Below are 19,299 nucleotides of genomic sequence, written 5' to 3'. Positions count from 1 at the left end.
GATGCATATTATCTAGTCCTTTATAAAGTAGCCCTAGGTGCAGTGGTTAAGTGCCTGACCGCCAACTGGAAGGTCAATAGTTTGAACCTACCAATTGCTTTTTGGGAGAAAGAGATGACATTCTGCTTCCATAAAGATTTACAACCTTAGGAAGCCTATGAGACCATTCTAGTTTGTCCTATTGGGGCGCTATTACTTGGAAACAACTCAACTGTAGTGTTTTTCTTTTGTTTTTTTTTCCTAATGTCTTTTATGAGGAGTCCCTGGGTTGCACAAATGGTTAGGTGTTCAGCTACTAAGTGAAAGGTTGGCAGTTTGAGCCCAGCCCCAAGATGTACCTCCAAAGAGAAGTCTGCGGTTGATCCAGGAATCATCAGATCATCAGCATACTGCAGACCTCCGATGTATTAGGTTTCTGAAAGAGTTTAGGTTCATCCAGATCTGAATTCATCAGCCTCTGGTCTTCCTACTTTACTTTCCTTCTTCCTGTTCATCAATTCCTGAAGCTGCATGAATCAGGAAAAGTTTCCAGCTTACATCTGACCCACATATTTGAACTGAACTGGACTTATGTCTACAACTGATTGAAATTGCTTTCTATGTATACACCCATACACATCACAATTCTTGCTTCTCTAAAAAACACAGCCTGGCACTGCCACTCTTTTGATTGGGTCTTGCTTTACAGAAGTCATTTAATGAGGCCAGTGGATTCCTGGGAGATTTGTCTTCAGCCGTAAACTCAGTGCAGGAACACTTTAAACATGTTTGGTTTGAAATAAACCTTTATCTGTTTGCACTGGGTGACTGCGTGCATGCGTGCGTGCGTGCGTGCGAGCGAGCGAGCGAGCGAGAGAGAGAGAGAGAGAGAGAGAGAGAGAGAGAGAGAGATCTGGAGATCTCTTTACATAAAGATTACAGCTTAGAAAACCTATAGAGTACAGTTTTCCTCTGAAAAATATGGGTACTATAAGCAAAACTTCTGAACTATTTTTCTGCGCTTGGAGAATTTCTCATGAAGTGAATCTGAGTGAAGCAGTGCCTGCCTCATCATTGAAAATAGCTTTTTATAGTATTTTCTGTGAAGTAGTGGTTACAAGTTGAGCTGTTATCTATATGGCTGGTAGCTCAAAACCAAGGGAGAAAGATTGGGCTTTGTATTTCCATAAAACAGTGGTTCTCAACCTTTCTGATGCCGCGGGCCTTTCATACAAGTCCTCATGTGGTGGTGACACCCCCCCAACCATAAAATTATTTTCATTTCTACTTTATCATTGTTGTTTTGCTACTGTTATGAATTGGGCGACTCCTGTGAAAGTGTCACTGAAGCACCCCCCCCAAAGGGGTCGCGACCCACAGATTGAGAACCACTGCCATAACAGTAGTGTCAGAAACCCCACAGGAGGTTTCTATGAGTCAGCATTGACTCAATGGCAGTGAATACATTCTGCACCTAGGGAAAAGGCACATTATCAAGACGACCAAAGAGAGGCACTGGACCCAGTGACACAAAGAAGCAGAAGTCAATCAAGACAATACTAGAATCCAGTATCTCGGGCCAGTACTCCGGAGCACCCATTCAATGACAGTAGCAGCAAGAGCCTCAGTGTATAGGGTTTACATTGGAACTGTCTCTATGGCCCTGACCACGGTGCCACTCATTTCTTTCCACCCTTATCACTCTGGACTCATGGATTGTTTCAATTCAATGAAATATACCATACAGACTTGCGTATAGGCCGAGTTTTTCAGCACACGTTTCGTGCAGTTTTTGTGATAAAATTAGGTGTCTCGGCTGATATTCAGGTCAGCTTATACTCGAGTATATATGGTAATCCATTGCTAAAATAATTATTTGTGATGCTAAAATTGTCTTGAATTTAATTTGTGGGAATCCCTCAAATCAGCTCTTGTATCCTTCTGAACAGACTACTAATCTTTGAACACTTTGTTTCTTGCTGACAGCTTCATCTTGTATTTTTAGTCATTCTCAAAGAGCTCTTAGTAAGTGGTATTTGGAAACGAATATCTGAGCTCTGAAGGAGCTCTCGTGGTGCTGTCCGGAAAGCATTGAGCTCCTAAGGACATGGTCACTTGTTCACACCTACCAGGTGCTCCTATGGAGAAAAGTGAGACTATCTGTACATGCCAGTTATTTTGCTTAAGATCATTCAACAACGCTTTCAGTAGTATATTGATCGGGAGCTGCCGGGGGTTCAGGCCAGTTTCAGAAGAAGACATGAAGCAAGGGCTATCATTGCTGATGCCAGATGGACCTCAGTAGAGAATACCAGAAAGATGCTTACCTGTGTTTCCCTGACTATGCCAACGCATTTCCAAACTACAGAATGCCTTGGGAAGAATGGGAAATTCCAGAGCAATTCATTGTGCTCCTGTAGAACTGGTACATGGATCAAGAGGAAGTTGTGTGACCAGAACAAGGGAATATTGCATGGTGTAAAAGCAGGAAAGGGGTGGTATAGGACTGCAGTTTCACCATATTTATTCAATCTGTATGTTGAGAAAATTATCAGATAACCTAGATTACCTGAAAAAGAACGTGATATCAGGATTGGAGGAAGGTTTATTAACAACCTGCAATATCCAGATGGCACTAGCTTGCTTTTAAAAGTGAGGAGGACTTGAAGCTATTGCTGATGAAGATCAAGGGCTGCAGCCTTAAGTGTGAATGTTACATCATTTCATGTCAACTTGATAAATATATGCAGGGTGGACTCTAGCCTGTCAATCAAGTCACAGTTCGATGATGCCTCCTTTTGGGAGTGGCCTTCTCATGAGGATTCTGGGAACCTCCTCTCTTTCTTCCTGGTGGCAGGCTACATTCTCTCTCTGCTTCATTTTCCTTCAGTTGAGACACTTGGAGAGCTGGAGGAGCCACGTGGATGCTTCTACACGTTAAGATGCTTTTATCGCCACTGCATCCACAAGACTTTCCACCCTCTGGCCTATGGTCTTCCTGCATTTGGCATCACTGTAAGTGGCTACTTGAGTCTAAAGAGGAATTTATGGACTAGTATCAGACATATGGACTAATATTGGACTTATGAACTGGGCTGGTTGTTTTCTCAATATACAATTGCTCTTTGACATAAAGCTCTCTCTTACACGCAATTGTCCTTGGATTTGTTTCTCTTGTCAACCCAGACTAACACCGTGTGGATTACAACTCAATGTAAAGAAGATAAAAATCCTCACAATTGGACCAAGAAGTAACATCATGATACATGAAGGTGTCAAGGATTCCATCTTTCTTGGATCCACAATCAATGCTCATCATGGAAGCAGCAATTAAGTGATCAAAAGACACATTGCATCAGGTAAATCTGCTGCATATGAGCTCTCTATAGTACTGAAAAGCAAGAATGTTACTTTGAGGACTAAGTTGCACCTGACCCGAGCCATGGCATATTGCCTCATCTGCATGACATTAAATAAATGGAAGACCTAGGAAGAATTGATGCATGTGAATTATGGTGCTGGCAAAGAATATTGAAAATACTATGGATTAATTGTTGTGCCTAGGAAGAAGTATGGCCAGAGGGCTCCTTAGAGGCAAGGATGGTAAGACTTTGTCTTCCACTTTGGTTTCAGGAAAGACCAGTCCCTGGGGAAGGACATCATGTTCAGAAAGTAGAGGGGCAATGGAAAGAAGACCCTCAAAGAGATAGATTGACAACGTGGCTTCAACAATGGGCTCAAGTAATGAAACAATTGTGAGGATGATGCACAACCGGGTAGTATTTTATTTTGTTATGCATAAAGTCACTATGGGTCAGAACCAACTTAATGGCACCTAACACCAACCACAAACTTTATGTTTACTTCATCATTCTTTTTTTCCCCACTAGGATATATTCTACTGATCATGTACTCAAGTTTTCAACAAGCTCATAGAAAAATAGAGTTAGAAGATAATGCAATTTTTCTGTGAACTTTGTTTCCCCCAAAACCGTGTTATTGGGAGTTATAGTTGAGTTGTATTCAAAATCACTTTAATTTTTTTTCCTGTGTTTTATTAGGAGCCCTGGTGGCATAGTGCTTACATGTTGGGTTGCTGACCACAATATCAGCCACTGGAAAACACCAGCCTCTCCCAAGAGAAAGACGAGGCTTTATAATGCCTGTAAAGAGTTAAATTCTTGGAAATCCACAGGAGCAGTTGTACCCTACCCTGTCCTATAAGGGTCGCTATGCATTGGAATCAACCTGATGTCAGTGAGTTTGGTTTTAGGACTTGGTAGTTTGTGAATATTTTGGTACTTAGTTAAGTTCATTTGTTTCTATTTTTATTAAGTTTCAAGATTTTATTTTTTAATCCTTTTTATGGAATTTATTTTCTTAATATGTAAAATATGTACATTAGAAATTTGCAACTCTAACAAGGTATTGCCAGAAATGTCTCTTTTCTAGCCCTCCATGCAATTTCCACCAATACTGAAAGGGAATTATTTTTATTAGATTTTGACTCATATTTTATCCATTTGATGATATAAAAAATACACGCAAATAAAAATATAAGTTCTTACTTCTTACATACAATGTACCATATTTTATTTTTTTGCTTTTCTTTTCTATTGGAAAAAATTCCCTATAAGTTCACAGAATATACCCAATTCTTTTATATAGCTATGCTGTACTCCATCTTTAAAATTCTCTCTCTCTTGTGGTGCCTCATATTATTTCAGGATAATAGCAGATAAATTACAAATTTTTTGATGGACTTAAAACAAAAACAAACTGATTGCCATCGGGTCAATGCTGAGTCATAGCGACAACTGCCCCTGGGCGTTTCTAAGCTGGCAATTCTGTTATGGAGTAGAAAAAGCCCTCTTTCTCCCTTGATTGTCTAGACAAGATAATAAAGGTATAAATTATAGTATAAGCTACTGTGCATAGGCTTAAAGAACATCTTACAGTAAAAATGATTAAGTCCCTTAATAATTACTTAGAGTTGGGACTGGAGCAAAGTGGTGACAAAGTAGCGTAGCATACACAGGAGGGACTCCACAGAGACCAGAGCAGAGGGGCCACAGAGAGAGATATCCTACACTTCCAGACCACAAGATTCTCAGCATAAAGATTAATAGACACAGATTTATTAAAATAAAAGAGCAGTGATGTCTGCCAATAGACACCCCTCTGTCATCGACCCTCGGCACAAGCCAGCAGATAGCAGAAACCCAACTTGCTTGACCAAGTTTTCCTGGTTCAGGAGCTAGCTAGGGTGGCTGACCAATAGAGCTGTGGTCGGGACATGGGTCTACTACATGAATAGCCTGGGGTGGGTACAAGAAAAAATAGGCATAGCTCTTGGCCCAAGCCACAGGAGTTCCAGTCTGATACCTTTCCCACCCTAATTCCACAAAAGCTGGGATGGCACAGCCTACTGAGTTGTGTGGGAATAACTCTACAGGAAATCCTGGAGAAGGCATAAATAGTAAATAAAGTAACTCTCCACACAAGCCAGGGAGCTCTAGCTCCACTTGGCAAAATTAAGATGGGGTCCCCTATCTTAAGGCACAGTCATATGCAGGCCTTTTATTTATTGTTTCTTAAACTTCTTTGGTTAGCAGATAAGACACACCTGTCCATTAGCAAGGTACTAGCACTACAATACAAGTTGGAACTGCAATGGGGGAGGTTACAAAGTGCAGGCATGGAGTTTTGGGGTGACATAAAGACTAAAAGCCTCAGGGTCCAGAAACCACTCCCCACTGACATACTGGATAGAACTACCTATTCACCAGCAGTCCCATGACAGCAGCCCCTGGTCAGCACCCCAAGCCACTAAGATAATTGAGGTGCCCTCTGAGTAGACTATTGCTTCATTCCTCCCTCTTAGACCACCTAAGTAGGTGGCAGGTTTTTACTCTGCTCCCCTACACCCACTTGGTTATCTCCATCATTGAAAAAGAGCAAACAATGTCCCCTCTAACTTGATACACTAGAAGACTAATCCTTTAAAATAATTCACCTAAATCAGAAGAATACAGGACTTTCAGCCACACCAGACACCAAAATCAATCCCCTAATCTTTATCTCAACCCTACTCTGACATCCTAAAAGATCACAAGGTAGTAAAACAACATACTACCAGAAACTATCCCCAACTCCTCAAAAACCTGTGCTCCACACAGTACTGATTTCCCCCTGGACAAGGTCTAGACCCCAGGGATTTGTTGTTGTAGTTGGAATTGTTGTTGCTCTGTGTTCTATCATTCCTATAACCTCCCCCTCTTAAGAATAAAGTTGTGCACTGGTCTTACAATTCATCCGTAATCAGGGCTTCCCCCACATATTGATATACATAATCGCAGGAAAATATCGTTAATTTACTTTTTTACTTTCAACTTACTTTGCTTTCTAGTCCCTCAACACATCAGCAACCCACAAGTTATCATGCACATCAAGAGAATGCTCCTAGAAAGAGTTTAGAACCCAAACAAATATACATTAACATTTTCGGTGTCGTACTCTTATATTATTTTTCTACTTTTAATACTTTTGTCTCCTGTTCTTTCTATAATTTTATTATCTAATCTTTAGTTTCACAGCCCCGTTTACCTTTTTCCTCCTTTTTTGTGAATCCTCCTCTTTATTTTTTTCATCCTTATAAAACCAAAAGCTGACACTATTTTTACAATTTTTTCCTTTTTTCCTCTCAAATATTATTACTCATTCCTACATCATTGTCAAACAAGGCATTTTGGGGAGTCTAATTTCCTTTCTTATTACCTACCAACTAACGCTACTTTATCTCATCCCTTTTTTACTTCATTTTTCATTTCTTTCTCCCTCATCTAAGACTCCTTCTTCCACTTTTGGATCTTCCAAACACTTAATCTAACTCTCTTTCCCAGATACTTAATATAAACTGTCTACCATCCCTCTACTGCACCATTTAACAGCGTGAACAACCCATACATAACCTCACTTCCCTAATAGCCACACCAAGATGTCAAGGAAACAATAGAAGATAAAAGTTCACATTAAACAACAACAAGAGAAACAGACGCAAATAATCAAAAACCAATAGGACTTAAGTGTAATGCATGCAATTGAACAGGATATAGAAATCCCAGAAAAATAATTTAAAAGAATGATGATTTCACGCACATAACAGATGAAGGAAAATATGAGAGGAAAAGTGAAAAAAATGGAAAAGTTAGAAACCTCATTACATGCCTTACATGAAAAACTCCAAATAAAAACACAAAAGTAAAATTCTATAATAGCAGAATTACCAATAGTATAAAAGAACAGAAAAAAGAGAAATGGATAGAAACCGAAATTAATAAGCTTGAAGATAAATCTATAGACTCTAAATTAAAGAATAATAAATAACAAAAAATATGAAAAAAGAACAATGTGGGACTGAATCAAGAGGAACAACCTGGGTAATACAGGGATTCCAGAAGAGGAGGAAGCAAAAATATTCACACAGAGAACAGTCCAAGATCTCCTGCAAGAAAACTTTCCTCAATACCTAACATATAAAAAAGATAATTATCCGGGAAGCCAAACAAACCCCAATCAGGAGAGATCCCAAAAGGAAAACTCCCCAGCATATTGTAGTCAAGATATCTAACATCAATGGCAAGGAAAAAATTCTAGGGGCAGCCAGAGACAAAAGAACAATTATATACAAAGGATCAGCAATTAGAATAACTTCAGATTTCTCTGTAGAAATCATTCAGGCAAGAACACAATGGATTGATGTATAGAATTCTGAAGGAAACAAAACGGTGAACCTAGAATCTGGTATCTAGCAACAATATCACTCAAATATGATATAGAAATATTCCAAGACCAGGAGAAATTAAAAGAATTCACAAAACAAAACCACTGTTACAAAAATAGTCAAAGAAGTACTGTGGCCAAAAGATCAACAACAACACACAAATCTGAAACCAACATACAAGATAATTCCTCACAAAATCCAGCACACAGAAGGTAACATCTAAAGCAACCAAGTAATACAGAAAGAACAAAGAAATTAAGCAAAGCACACAAACATGCACAAATTTAAAGCAAAAATGACAGTAACAAATACATAAATAACAATAATCTCACTGAATGTTAATGGACTAAATGCAACATTAAAGAGATGGAGAGTAGCAAAATGGATAAGAAAACAAAATCATTAATATGCTGCCTACAATATACATAACTCAGAAACACAGACATGAACAGATTAAAAATTAAATGCTGGACAAAAGCATACCAAGCAAACAGAATCCAAAAGAAAGCAAGATTAACAGTATTAATCTCTGAGAAAATAGACTGCAAGGCAAACAATATAAGAGACAGAAATAGACCCAACATAATGATCAAGGGAGCAATAGCACAAGAAACATAAAAAGAAAAGATGCAAACACTCAAAATAGATTAAAAGTGTGACATTACCATAGAGTCCAATGAAACTAAAAGAACACCACACTACTATGAAAAAAGTTGTATTCAAACACATTCTACAATATAGAAGAAATGAAGATATACTTATAAATACATTACCCACTCAAATTAATGCAGATTGATACTGAAAAATTCAACAAACCCATAAGGAAAGAAGAAATAGAGCTAAGTAATTAAGAATCGACGCACTGAGAAAAGGCCAGGACCAGATGGACAGGGGAATTCTACCAAGTAAGTATTCAGAGTAGATCCGGCACCAATACTACACAAATTATTCCAGAACATAGAAAAACACAATAAACTCCCAAACTCATTCTATGAAGCCCGCATAACACTGATACCCATACCAGGCAAAGACCCCACAAAGACAGAAGATTATAGACCAGTATCCCTCACGAACATAGATACTAAAAATAGTCAACAAAATTCTGGCCAGCCGAATCCAACATCTTATCAAAACATAATTCATCGTGACCAAGTAGGATTCATTCCGGGGTTCAATATTCAAAAAATAATCAATGTAATCCACCGAATAAACAAGGAAAAGAATAAAAACCACATAATCTTATGAATGGATACAGAAAAGGCATTTAACAATATTCAACACCCCTTTTGGATCAAAACACTCAGCAAAATAGTAATAGAAGGGAAATTCCATAGCATAAGGGCCATATAAGAGAAACCAATAACCAACATCACACTCAATGGGGAAAAGTTAGAAACATTCCCACTGAAAACAGCATTGTGCTGGACAAATTGGATTTGCATATGCAGAAGAGTGAAACAAGACCCATATCTCTCCCCATGCACAAAGATGAACTCAAGATGAATTAAACACCTTATGTAAACCCTAGAGCTCTCAGGATCATCCATGAGAAAGTTAAAACAAACTTAAGAGCCCTATTGCAGGGCATGCAGAGACTACCAAGTACAATGAAGGAGGCATACACGCAGAAGACTAGATAGATGACTGAGACATGCTGAAATCACCTCACTTACGCACATCTAAAGACTCCATCAGGAGAGTACAGTGAGAAACCCAGCTGGGAAAAATATTTTTTACCAATGACACATCAGACACATTACCACAATATACAGAACTCTACAACAGTGCAATAAAAAAATAACAAACAACCCAAGTAAGCACTGGGAAAAAGACATAAACAGACAGTTCACCAAAAATAACGTAGAAATGGCTAACAAACATATGGAAAAATGCTCATGATCACTTGCCATCTGGGAGATGCAAATTAAAGCCACCTTACACCTGCAATGCTAATCCAATTTAAAAACCAAACAGAAGACAACAAATGTTAGAAAGGTTGTCGAGAGGAAGGAACTCCTATACCCTCCTGGTGGGCTTGTAAAGACACACAACCTCTAAGGAAAACAATATGGCGATGCTTACAGCAACTGGGAATTGAAATCCCAGATGATCCAGCACTACCACTATTAGGCATGGACCCTACAGAAATGAGCCCCAACACAAGTGGATGCATGCTATAAATGTTTATAACAGCACAGTTCACAAGAGCAAGAAACGAAGCAGCTCAAATGCCCAAGAGTGGAAGACTGGATAAATTATGGTGTATACGCACAATGAAATATTACAAATTCCTAAAAAAAAGGATGAAAATATGAAACACTGCATGACATCGAAGGACCTGGAAACCATTATGGTGAGTGCAATCATAAAAGGACAGATATCGTATGAATCCACCACTGTAAGAAGAAACACCAATTAAACAAATCTTAGAGCTCAATGTGCAAACAGAAGAATCACCTCAGAAGAGGAGACGTCACATTGGCTGCAGTCACTTCTTCAAGAAAAGGGAAAAGACCATTCACTTGATGCTACATAACACTGAGACAAGACCACGACACATCAACAAGCCTTATGTAGGAAAAAGGTGAGACTTTGACAGGTTAGGACCAGGGGAGGGGAGCTTCTACATTTCAGAGGTACTGATATTTCTGCTGGCGGGTAGGGTGGGTGAATGGAGAGGCGAAACCTCACACTGGGAAGGGATGCTGAACAATAATTGCAGAGATCCTAAGTGGAGGATAAACCCACTTCTATGGTCCTGGACAGACACGTAGAATGTTTCTAATGGCCTAAGCACTATAATGACCCCTCATGCTGGTCTTCTAGGGAACATGGCATCCCCCAAGTGCCACCCCAGGAGGACTCGACATGGAAGCCCGAGTGAACAAACAGGGCCCTACCTCAAACCTACCTGTATCCTTGGACTTTGGACTGAAATATTCTGATGGAAGAGGAAACAAAGGATGGCCACGCCAAGACTGTGAAAATGGCGGTTGTTTGACCTTGGGGGCGGGGGTGTCGGGTGTGGGGGGTGTTAGTGGGTATCCAATGAAAGGGGATCCGGAACCACCATATATTTAGTATCTTGATGCTCCTCCTGCAGTCATATGACAGGTTTTAATCTGAGAGGCAAGGATCTGGCCTTGGAAGAAATGATACAGGAAAATTTCTCCTAGCATCAAACCGTGTTCCAAGTCAACAGAGTTCAATCATTGAGAAATCAATCTGTACAAGCAACAACTCATGGATTGTAGCTCACAGTTGGACTATACTCTCAGAAACTCCTCCTATCAACAGTACCTTAAATCCGATCCCATTGGATAGATTATTGAGGTTATCAATGCAATCATCTTATACCTTAGAAAGATGATTGACAATGTATTTCTTTTTGTTTCTTTTATGTTTAAGATTTTTCTTTGTTTGGGTTGGTTGTTGTTGGGTTGGGTTTGGATTTTAGTCATAATATGCCTACCAAAGCCAGCGTCGTTCAGAACTTCATTCTAGCCCCAATCCAAGAGCAGTTAGTGCTTATGACATGGTCCTGCTTGGCCCTCTCTTTCATGAAGAGATCATGGAAAATAAGGGTGCGACAGCAAAGTGTGAAGAAAGCAGATGGTGCCTGGCTTTCCAGTGGAATAGAGTTTGGGGTCCTAAAAGCTTCTATTCAAACAAGCAGTCATTTAAGTGAGGTGTCAACTAAGGCCACATCAAAGAAGTACACCAGCATCTATGATCCAAAGAGTTGGTAACAAATCCAAATATGATGAAGGGAAAAATATCAGAAATTGTGAATACCTAATTTGTGGAGGGCAGTGGCAGTCCCAAATCCATGTGTAGAATATCTAGTCAGATTAAGCCTCTGACTGATCCCCTGTAGAAACAGGCGGGGGACTTGGACTTGAACTACTTTACTATCAGAGAGTACAGACTTGATTTTGATGGATTGAACCATGATATGATACTTGGTCCTCTTGACCCCCCACCTGATGTTTACTGTGGCTGGGGGCTGGGGGCTGGGGTTAGGAAGGTGAAGGGAATTAGAGAGCAAACGATGAATGTGGGAGGGGAGAGGAACCATTGGAACTGATTGTGATGATGTATACACAATGCTTTTAAAAAGTGATTTAACTATGGAAGTGTATGATATGAGAATATTAGCTCAAGAAAACTACAAAAAACAAACAAACACCCATGGTTAAGGATGAAGAGTTTTTGCTTAGGGGACATTGAGTTTATGTTAATGGCGGTGGAATAATTTGGCAAAGGATAGCAATAATGAAGAATATAATCAATGGCACTGAATCATACGTGTAGAAGTTGTTAAATTGGAGAATGTTTTGTTGTATATAATTTTGCCACAATTAAATAATAATTACATGAATAACAATGAGTACAAGGTAGAAAATGTTCTGAAATTGATTGTGGTAATGATTGCACAACTCTTCTTGATATAATTGAACTATTGTGTGATGTGTGGGTGAAGTGCCAATAAAATTGTGAAAGAGAAAAAAATGCTTAAAGAGGTTGGAGAAAATCTTTTTCTAACAGTCTTAGGAATAACATATAGGGAGATGGCAATGTAGATTCTGGTCCAGCACTCAGAAAATGTGAGAAGTTAAGATGTTAGAATACGTACTTTGCCAATATCAAAAGACTTTTTTTTTGAAATGTCATTCCAGAGATAAAATATTCACCCAGTTGAGAACACATTCCTCATGATGACTGTACCAAGATGTAATTCAGTAGCAAATTTACTTGACATTTTGAAAACCTGTAATGAATAGATCATTTGTTTAGCTCATTTTTTTGACTCCAATTGTGGACTTGGGCACAAACTGTGCCTTTTCTCTGTCTGTAGTTATTACTGAGCTTTAAAATTTTAAAGATAGAATAGTTATTACTGAGTTAAATTTAAAACATAGAAACTTGCATGTGTTCACTGGCAAATATTCCCACTGAATGTTCAAATAATCGCGTTCGTATTGAGGCTTTAGGATATGCTCGAATGATCCTGCTGCTGCTGCTGCTGCTGTCACTGGGCCAGCTCTAACATAGCTAACTTCTGTATAGCTTCTCCCTCCCTTCCTCCCTTCCCCCACAAAACACCATTGTTAAGTCAACCCTGACTCAGAGGAAGTCTATAGCTTAGAGGACAATTGTCTCCTAGGTTTTCCAAGGCTGGCTGTGATCTTTACAGAAGCAGATGACCGCATCCTTCTGTTGCAGAGAGACAACTGGATTCTGCTGGGCAGTGAATTATATAACGTGACTCATCTAGCCAAAGTCTCTGAGTCCCACCAACAGGCCTTTTCCTGCATGGGTCTGATAAGATGGTGGGGGGAGATATCATAATTGTACAATTCTACTTAACATGGTTGAAATATGAGTAGCTGTGACCAGGATTCCTTGCAATACCAACATGTTGCATTTGCAAGGAGCACACTGAGAAACAAGAAGAGAGGGATGAGCTAGGAGTGGGGTGTGTCCTCTGAACCCGAGATCCCTGTAAAGTGAACCTTCTGGATTTAAATGATAGCTATGTCATCAGAGGAGCAGTAGCAGAATCAGGAGCATAGAACAGATCGAGAGCAAGTTCAGATGGATGCTTTGGCGTAAGAGGCTGCCTTGTGAACTTGTGGAGTGAGGTGCCTCTGGGCACATGATTGGGGAAGGTAGGCTTGCTGAGCCATGGAAGTGGAGCTGAGTGTCCTCAAGCTGAGGTTTAATGGAGTGGGATGTCTGGCCACTTAATGCAGGGAGTTGAGTTGGCTGACCGATGGAGCTTAAGCTGAATGCCTTGACAAAACTTTCCAACATGCCCTGAGATAAACAACTCAACTCTGAGCAGTCATCACTGACATTATAACTTGTTAACTTCCTTAATAAGCCCTTTAATCATGCCTTTTGCCTTTGAGCCGAAAATAATAAAAGAGGCCAGGCTCACTGGTTGGATAGAGACTTAGAAGGACCCCTGTAACTATGACCCTTACTCAGCCTTCAGGTTGGGAAATGCACTCACGCTGCTAGCTTAATTTTCATCCAAAATAATAGGCAGGTCTTTAAGGGGAGCAATAACATTGGAGACGTATGTACAACAGACAATAATCAACCACCAGAGCTTTAAGAGGCAGCATTTACCCAAAGACAGAGTTGAGAAGGACAAGGAGAGGAGGAATGGAAAAGAAAATGCCAAGAGGAAGTAGGCACAGGATGCTTCATTGTGGAGATTGCAATCAATGAGAGTAAACAAAATGGGCATGGAATTTTGAAGGGAAACCTAATCTGCTCTGTAAATCTTCACTCAATTCACAAAAAAATGTTCACACCACCAACCCCTAAAAACATCGGACTAGGGGTATGGAAGAGATACATATACTCTGATGGAAGACAGAAGATGCCAAAAGATCAGAACTGCAGTCCTACTGGTAGACTCACGTCAGTTGAGGGGCAAGTCAACAATTCTGGAAAGATTAGGAATAAAGCACCAGTTAAGAAAAGGCAGCAGTGCATCCCAGTAGTGGATGGCTCAGAGGGGCTGGGTTTTCAGTCAGTAGAATTCTTCCCACTCCTTGGTTTACTTTCTAATGATTGCAAATCTTATGAAGAACTACATATGCCACCTGACCACTTGATAGAAAGATTCTTATTGGCCCAACAAAAGTATAAAATAACAGATAATGTCATCAATCTCACATATAAGTAAAATCTTGCCAAAGATCATTCAACACTGGTTGCAGCAGTGCATTGACAGGGAGCCACCAAAAGGTCAAGCCAGATTCAGAAGAGGATGTGGAATGAGGGATATTATTGCTGATGTCAGACAGAACTTGGCTTAAAGTAGGGAATACCAGACAGGTGTTAATTTTGCTTTATTGACAATACGAGGGCACTCAGATGTATGGGATAACAAACTAAAGGAGAACACTGAGAAGAATGAGAATTCCAGAACACTTCATTGTGCTCATGCGGAACCTGTCCGTGGATCAAGAGGCAGTTTTACAAACAGAAGAAGGGAATACTGCATGGTTTACAATCAGGCAAGGTGTGGGTCGAGGCTGTGTCCTTTTACCGTATTTATTCAATCTGTGTTCATAGCAAACACTCAGAGAAGCTGGCTTATCTGAAGAATGAGGCATCAGGCTTGGAAGTAGGCTTATTAAAAATCTGTGATATGCAGATGACACAATCTTGCTTGCTGAAAATGAGGAGGACTTGAAGCACTTGCTGATAAAGATCAAGGATGGCTGTCTTCAGTGTGTATAACAACTCAGTGTCAAGACGACCCCCATCCTCACAAATGGACCAATAAATAACATCATGATTAATGGAGAAAACACTGAAATTGTTGGGGATTTTGTCTTGCTTGGCTCCACAAACAATGCTCATGGAAGCAGCAGTCAAGAGCGCAAATGATACATTACATACGGTAAATCTGCTGCACAAGAGTTCTTTATGTTTTCGAAAAGCAAGGATATTACTTTGAGGACTAAGTGGCACCAGACCCACACCATGGTATTGTTACTGCATTTCTGTTGTAATATGCGATCTACATTTTTGTTATATATTTCCTTGATTAAACTTTTTCTCATCACACTTCCCTTAGAGTGCTGTAATAATACATTTGCAGCAGGCAGCACGGCCCATCCCTAGATTGAATAGGGGGGAAAAAGTAGCATTGAAGAAAGCAAAATGTTCTCAACAATTATTAGAGACTCCCGTTTGCCTTTTATCAACACAAAAAAAACAAATCTGAGACTCAAAATTAGAAAGCATCATTGATGTCTTTTGATATTTCCATTTCCTATCAAACATATTATATATATAATTTAATGACTTATAATGCAAGCCTAGGTAGACCCCAAAAGTGAGGAGTTGTCCAAACCTGAAGCATCTAAATCTGCTTGGATTTTTATTTATGGCCTGCTAGGTTAAGGCTGCTGTTTGCTAGAAAGACTGAGAGAGAGAGTGAGTGAATGAGAGAGATTAGACTATATTGAAAATGTAATACTTCCCCAAAACACAATCAGACCACACAGGTCCTGTTCTACCTTCTACTCCAGCTGGAAAGAGATTTATTTTCTTTCAATTTTGCAATAATCTGTATTACTTGAAGCTTTGTCCTCACTGCCCTCTTTGGCAACCCTTTTCGAATCCTTGTTTAGACGCGCGGGGAGAAAGGGAGACACCTTTTCCCCGAATTCTCAATCACCCAATTAAAGAAAGAAATAGTAAAGGCAGTATTTGTGCACATGAGGTAGCATGGAGTGTCCCCAGCTATTTCTTGTAATCAAGAAACAAGTAAATTAGTTTCACAGAGTAATACTAAAATTGCTTTCCTTCCTGCACAAAACCATGAAGATATTTATATATAATTTATCTTTCTAAGTTGTCATGTGGCAAAAGACCACTTGCTGTGCAGCAGGCTTCTCTTGCTACTTAGAGAGCATTACGTGATTAAATAGAGACCTGAAAAGTTTTGAACAAGCACTGAAGAAGAAAAGGTTTCCTCTTCAAGTCTTAATGAAGTGAGCTCCCTCCTCCTCCAACATCAACGGAGCCCTGTGTAGTTTGTTTTCTGGTGGGTTAATCACTGACCAGAGCCGCAGTGCGGACCACCAGTTTCCAATCAGCCATAAAAGGCCGATCAGCAGCCATTGTGCTTTTCTGTCGAGCTTAGCAGACAGCAGCGGAATAAACCTGTTCAAAGTCAGAGCAGTCAAGCAGGAACGCGGAGACCCAGCCGGTGCCTCTGGTGCATCCTGAAAAGCAAATTAATTTATTAGGACAGAATTGATAGCATGTGCAAATACACTAGCCAAAGACTCCCCTGTGCTAATTTGGACATAATTAAATATGGGCAGCTAATGAATAGTGTTCAGGGAAAGCAACATTATGATAAATATCCAATTATTCTTTACTGTAGCCCATACTTGCTATGTTATATGCAGGCCAATGCCTCTGCTTTCTGGGTTGCGAGGAAATTCAGAGGGAAAGAAAAGACCTAACAAACTGTGCTTCCTCCGAATTAAGCTTCAAATAAAAGCTGCTGTGAGTGAAATACGCCCGGCAAGAGACTTACTTGAATATGCAGGGAAAGGAGCACATGAAACCGATCAATGATATTCTAATGTAAATGCACATTTTCTTTCTACTGGGGAGAGCTTCATGGTTTGTGAGCTCTGTGAAAACTTTTGTGCAACTGTTATCTAAACAAAGTCATAACTAATAAAATCTATATATACATATATATGTATATATATATATATATTTATTTATCCCACCTACCCCAGGTAGAGCTTGCATAGTGAGATGCTGTAGGGCAAACCTAAACCATCAGCTAACGTGCTGCTGGCTGCACGGGTTTCCTCTGGCCCTGGCTCACTTTGGTTTCCGCCTGCTCCCTCAAACTCACCTCAGAAATTGCTGCCAGGACTGAGATCTGGCAGTCTTTCTAGCCTCACAAGGGGGTCATAACTCCATCAAGTGGTTTCTGATGTGATCACTGACAACTGATTCTACAGGTTAAGAGGAAAAACAACAATGAAAGGGGACAGGCATTCATTGGAACAAATCAACAAACACCGCCTTGATACCTAGCTTGGTAGAGTTTGTGAAATCATAGCATCAGCATCATTCTAGATACATTGATGATGCACAAAATGCTATAGAAAGGACCCAACATTAGGATAACCTAGTATCATTGTAGAAATGAGAATATGGGAGCTAATGTGCATATATCCTTTATTTTCTTTCAGGATCCTGTTGACTGTTCAACCAACTTGAGGTTGTTTCTTACAGCTCTGAGCAGCATACGATTCGAAATCAGCACTGTTTACCCTTTCAAGGCCTGTGGCAGAGTGGCCTGAGCCATTGGACCATTTGAAGACAGCTACTTCTGATATACAAACATGTCCTTCTGAACTCAATGGCACGTTGGGAAAAGTAAGACAATTTGCAACCAGTTTCCAGAGAATCACTTTGCATTTTCCAAAGTAGCCAAGCATCATAACCCTGAAGGACTTCAAGGGTGGGTGGGGGAGCAGGGTAGTCAGTAAAGGGCTCAGAATAAAGAGACCTGATGCAGGAGAACGCCGCTCCACAGTGCCCATAGACAGATGGACTCAGGAGGGGAAAAGTAGCCTCAGGGACAAATCAAGAAAATGGACAGTGAAAAAGGTCTGACTCACCTAGTGCTCCAGCCGGCCATGGCTGAGACTGACGTGCATGTGCAAGGCCCGAGAGGAGCCACTGGTGGTCACTTCTCTGTGTCACATGATGAGGCAACTTTTGACCGGCTACTTTATTCGGGGCTATCTTGTGATGCAGACGCCTTCAACTGAGGTTCAGAGGGCAACTTGCTATTTTTGAGAGTAGTTTATTTCTCTCACCTGCACACCCCATGGGGAAGTGCTGACCGTTTTAATTCGAACATTTGGAGAGGGACCCATTCAGGAAACTTTCTGGCGGTGTGCTTCAAACGCAAGCTTCTCTTTCCTCTTTTTGTTCTCACAAGAAAATCAATTCACTTGAAGAGCCTCTTAATCCCATTTTTGCAATCAACAATTGCCACTTGTATATTGCTCTAATAGATTAAGAAGTGGGATGATGCGGTTGTCTGGTCTAATTCGACCCTATTCAGGTAGCTGCAGCCCCAAGCACTTTGTAGTGCCAAGCGCAGTGCTCGACAGGAAGACTTTTGCGATCATAATTTCCTGTGGAGCTATGCACTGCCCCCACTGAGGAGCCTGAATTACTTTGAATTAGGCCCGACAACCACAGAGAGTCGAAACCCAGTGAGCAACAATAACCAACTCTTTGAGCATGCCTTGCATAGGTTATTTTTTTCTTTGCATTAGCACAGAAAGGAGGAATTTCAAAATGCACATCCATTTCAATGACAGCAACCTGCCATAAATCAAGTGTGAAACAAAGGGGAAAACAGTTGAAGTGAGAGAGAAGTTGGAGTGGAGGAAAAATTAATCAAAACAGTTTTCAAAAACTTCAGAGTTCGAGCCTGTGAAAAATTGCAGGCCTACACGATCACCATGACAACGCCGAGCAAGCCCACGTGAGATAACCACATCAGAAAGAGGCTGTTTCCCGAGGATGAGGGAAGAAGCCCTCCCAGAGGCATCCTTAATTCAAGACTGCCTGGATGAAACAAATCACAACTGTAAATACTCCAAAGCTACCCAGGCTTTGGTGCTCTGTCGAAAGAAAGACCCATTTTAGGCATCTCTTCCTGTGAATTTTACAACCACCTTCCCAAGCGCAGGCATTCCCTCAGGTAGGCAGGGTTTGCAGGCATTCCCTCAGGTAGGCAGGGTTTGAATCACAGCGCAATCGCAATCGCTCCCCAAGGATCAAACTCACGTGGGAAAGCAGGAGCCCGCATTCCATCACATTCAGCAGCTTTCAAGAATCTCCAAGCTTGGCAAACTTTGGGGTTAAAATGCACTCTTTCCGGAGATACCAGTTAAACAGCGTGTTCTAGGTAAAGAAAGGCAGACCTCGGGGCTCTATTCACTGTACCTCCT

This window comes from Tenrec ecaudatus, chromosome X (genome assembly GCF_050624435.1).
Source record: "Tenrec ecaudatus isolate mTenEca1 chromosome X, mTenEca1.hap1, whole genome shotgun sequence".
NCBI lineage: Eukaryota > Metazoa > Chordata > Mammalia > Afrosoricida > Tenrecidae > Tenrec > Tenrec ecaudatus.
Note: the sequence above shows the minus strand (reverse complement) of the source record.